The sequence below is a fragment of the Myotis davidii genome, unplaced genomic scaffold (genome assembly GCF_000327345.1).
Source record: "Myotis davidii unplaced genomic scaffold, ASM32734v1 scaffold494, whole genome shotgun sequence".
Classification (NCBI taxonomy): Eukaryota; Metazoa; Chordata; class Mammalia; order Chiroptera; family Vespertilionidae; genus Myotis; species Myotis davidii.
In genome coordinates, this window is record NW_006285480.1 from 1,324,731 (window position 1) to 1,329,844 (window position 5,114).

Below are 5,114 nucleotides of genomic sequence, written 5' to 3' on the forward strand. Positions count from 1 at the left end.
TGTGTTTTCCAATAGTCACAAAACTAAACAAGTGAAAATGATGCCATGGTTGGAGTGTCATCAGTGCAGGGAAGGATTGGTTGCAAGTTCCATTCCCTGTCAGGGCACATACCCAGGTTTTGGGTTTGATCCCTTGTCCGGGTGTGTATAGAAGGCAACTGATCAATGTTTCTCACTCCCTTCTTCCTTCTCTCCATCCCTCCCTCCTCCCCTCTATCCCTCTCTAAAATCAGTGAAAACATATCCTTAGGTGAGGATTAAAATAAACAAACACGTGAAAATGAAATGTATATAATTGCATTTTCAAATTTTGAAGTATTTATACTTCTGAAGTAATTACAGCATAAAACTGCACTAAGACTTTTGGGCCATGCCGTGTGTGAGTGTGTGTGTGTGTGTGTGTGTGTATGTTTAGTAAGCTTTAAACAATGTTTTATATTTTATTGATTAATTCTTTTCACACTAAACAAAATCAATATTTAAACCTCATGAATTGCTGATCTATTTGCTTTTGATAATTATACCAAAAATTAATCACAAATCAAGAATAGGTTTTGTATTTGATTCCATTTTTAAACTATGACATAGGAATCTAAGAGTTGAATGAGCTTTTCTCTCAGTTTCACCCATGTATTATACCCAAGGAGGTACAACTTCATCTGTTACTTTCCTGGGCTGCCTTTAGGTAAGTGTGAAAGCACCAAAATATAAAATGATGTCAGAGAGGAACAATTTTTAATTGGACTGGATTTAATATTTCAGAAGCATTTACATTTTCATTTTGCCTTGAGGAGCTTTGTGGAATACATGAATAGAGTAATATTAAAAGTTAGCAATGATTTAATTGAATCTTTAGGCATATCAAATAATTTCATAAATTCAATAACATTTATTTATTTGCCAAACCCTGTGCAAGTACACATTATATTTCATATACCTTTTTTTTTTGTATCTTAACATTCATGTAATTAAGCATCTAGTGTTTAAAACACAGAATGAGGTTAAATGAAACAAACTTTCATTAGAGCCTTTCTAGAATATTCTTCCACTGAAGAAGAGAAAATAAAGTTACCTTTGACCTACTGATAAAAATTTGAGCTTATTTCCTCAGGGATGTGTTTTATAATTGACGTTGTGTAAGGACAGTGTTTTCCTTGGTTATATGTAAAATATTATTGCTTTTTACAATCAATTGCCTTTTAGATTAGCTGAAGTAATATGAGTAAGGATACTTGTAAATGTCTATATGCATGGAGGTTGTGTATTCCTTTCCAATCTTATTTTACATCACCAGCCAAAGCTTATCCCACTTGATTATGTTCAGTTTAGCAATTTCAAGTTGCATTTTGTATATTGTTTTTAGGTGAGTTAAAATTGTTTGCTAATCTATATATGTAAAAGCCTAAGTGACTGTTTGACCGTTTGACAGTTCGACCATTTGACTGGTAGCTATAACAGGCACTGACCACCAGGGGGCAGACATTCAACACACAGGCATGGAAACATGGAACAGACTGATGAAGCTCAGAGGGAAAGGGGGAGGGGGAGAACGGGAAGAGATTAACCAAAGATCGTATATGCATAATAGAGACCTGGTGCGGGTCACGTGGCCTGGCCTGGGGGGATTGGACTGAAACTGGCTCTCTGACTTCCCCTAAGGGGTCTCTGATTGTGAGAGGGTGCAGGCCAGATCGAGGGATCCCACAGGTGCATGAATCCATGTACTAGGCCTCTAGTAAGATTGTAAGTTCTGAGGGTGAATGGAGGCAGGAAGTGTTTTTTATTTTGTTTTGTTTTGTTTTGTTTTTGTTTTAGTATGCTGGGCCCCTAGCTTGCAGTAAACTATTAGAAACAAAGTAGATCTTGCCACAAATGTTGGCCCATTCTTTCCTCCTCCTCCTCATCCCTCCCCCAATCAGGTAAGTTAATGACATAACTTTCTAAGAAAAATTACCTTTTATTTTTAAGAAAGCATTTCCACATTTTTTTACTTAAGCTACTTAGTAAATCACTTTAGATATATTAATTTATGAATCATAGGATTTGTCATTTGAAATAACTTCTTTGTCTGGATTAGTGGCACTGACAGTAATGCTGCAGAAACCGCCCTTTGTCGATTATAGCTAAGTAATACAAATGGGAGGACAGCACAAGCCATGTCTTCAGACAAGTTATTGCTCCTTCATGGTCCCACCACATCTGTCAGGCATTGTGAAACCTAAGCACACTGTGTGTCCGTATGGAATGGATATGGTGAAATGTCAACTGTTCGAAACAGATGTTATCCATTTTTTATATTGTTAACAGCATACATTTTAGGACACATTTTCAGATCTATCTATGAAGAAAATGAGATGTAATAATTACTTATAGTGAATTTATTGCATCTTTTCCTATTTGGAAATATTTAAAGCTACCTATCAATGAATGAGCCAGGCAACCAAGTATCAGAATCAAAAACTTCAGTAATGAATAGTGGAGTAGTTGACACAAAAAAGATTCATAGTGTAAGTTTGCATTGTGATTATTTTGTTATTATGTGAATAAAAAAATAAACTGTAGGATTTTTGTAGTATACTACACTTTTATCAGCATACCAATGTCTCAAAGAGCTTTAAAATTTTTCTTCATTTGGAGGTCAGTATTTTATAGTTTTTGATTGCTTATCAGTGATAAAAAAATCTACTTAGTGAAAAAGGTGTGTTTCCCCAGCTTAATAATTATCTGTCCTTTCTTCATACGCTTAGGAAATCAGAGTGTGAAATGTGAGTCTGTTTTTGGTATTGTATAAAACTTCCAAGGATATCTATGAGAGAAAATAAGCATATATAGTTTTAAAATTACTCAGTGTTCAGTCTATCAAGAACTGGAGAAGATAAAGGCTGAACTAAAGTGAACTAATAACAACAACAAAAAGTCACTGCATTTTTCTTTTCAAATTTTTATTTCAAAGTGTACCATTTAAAGTGTCTTCTGGGTTAGAATTAAGGAAAGTTGATGTTGTTTTTCAGTTTTAAGATTGCTAAAAAGGACAGAGGCCCAAGATTTGACCTCTGTGGTGATCTTATTTAGTAAATTTCCTGAGCTTCAAGTCTGCTTGCAGACAAATAACTGCTTTGTGAAAAGTGTGAGAGATTTGTAAATGAAAGTGAAAAGCTGTTCCTTTCAAGCTGAATGATCAAACACATTTTTTGAGAAAAACAGTGGTTGAACAGGTGTTTAGTATTAGGGGCTTGTGATGTAAAGAATGCAACAACTGAATCTGGTGAAAATCCATGTAGTATTAAATTCTTTGTTGTTAAGAAGCAAAACTCTATGCTGCAGAAAGTCAACTCAAATTTGTGCTCCGTGAACAGTAAGATATTGAAAAATGCACAAACTCACATAAAAGAATGTATAATTGTGTTATATCACTTACAATCATTTTTATACCTTTTACCAATATTTATATAAAATTTCGTTGCATTTTTATATATTGTATTTTTTTGTGACTATTGCAAGTGTTTATAGCAATTTCCTCACTTGTTTCTTTCCTTAATGACTAAGATATTTTATTAAGAACAAAGTAAAAGTTAATACTTTTTGCCCTTTCATAAGAAGTGTTTTACATAATTCATGTTAATTTATAATCACCACTTCCTTATAAATCAGATAGGAAACAGGCATTCTTATTTTAGAATAAAGATTCTGAATGTGTAAGTAGGTTGTAGAATTAGGGAGAAAACTCAAATAATGTCTCTTTCAAATCAGTAATATATCTATGAGATAATTTGCCTTGTAACCTTCTTAAACTTAATTTTGCTACTTGTTTAGAAAATAATGTTTGGTTTTGAATTTTGATCTTGGAGGGGAAACGTCTCTAGTAATTTCAGAAGCAATGGCCTAAGGATCTGCTCCAAACAGAGAAACCAAAGACATTTGAGAATGGTTACTCCAAAGAGAAGAGAACAAGTTAATGTCTGTGAGGTCCAAGTACAAGCTTGGGCAATTTTAGTCAGGAATGTTGAGTGCTGAGTGTGGATGAGGCCAACTTCCTGACTACAGGTGTGACGGAACACAGCTGATCAAACAGTACAGGAATTTGACATCACTCTGTTTAACTTTAGCTGCCCAATGAGCCATGGCCAATCAGTAAGCCACAGAGAACCTGGAGAAGGCTTGCATAAGAGGGAGCAGTTTTATACTAACAATCCTGCCATAAACACGTTTATAAGCTTGGATTTGGTCATGTTTGGGCCTAGAATTTATAGCTGCCTGACAATGTGTCAAAGAGTGTGCAACATTTTGTTTCTTAACCTAAAACCTCTTTAAAATATAATTTGTGTTTTTTGTTCTGCCAGCCTAATTTGGGTCTACTATCATTTTTAACTCACCAAAAAGTTCACAGTGTGTTGCTCATCTGGCCTCCAGTTCCTAAAATCATAAAATATTAAAGTGAACTACATTTCAAATGTTTTTCTGTATGCCAGACTTGCAAGTGGGGATAGGAAGGGCCAAAACAAAAGTGGGGTATAAAGTAGCTTCTCTTGAGATCATAGCTGAAATGACCACTATCTACAAGTCAAATCTATAGGATGACACTCTAACCAACTGGGAGTTCATATTTTTAAATGGTAAAAGGTAAGGGTCCAGCTTCATTTCTTTGCATATGAACATCCAGTTTTCCCAGCATTATTTGTTGAAGACTGTCCTTTTTCCTCATTGAATGTTCTTGGGAGCCTTTGGTCATGACAAAATGATTTTGTTGAAAATCATTTGAAAGAATAGCCAAGGGTTTATTTCTGGGTCTCTATTCTATTCCATTGGTCTACATGTCTCTTATGTCTGTTTTTATGTCATTATCACATTGCTTTAATTACTGTTGCTTTGTAGTAAGTTTGAACTCCAGAAGTGTGAGGACTCCAACTTTGTTCTTCTTGTCTCTCAATTTGTTTATGTGATGTATCACATTTATTGATTTGCGGATATAGTACCATCCTTGCATCCCTAGGATAAATCCCACCTGGTCATGGTATATGATCTTTCTAATGTAATGCTGAATCCGATTTGCTAGAATTTTGTTAAGGATTTTAGCATCTATGTTCATCAGGGATATTGGCCTGTAGTTCTCTTTG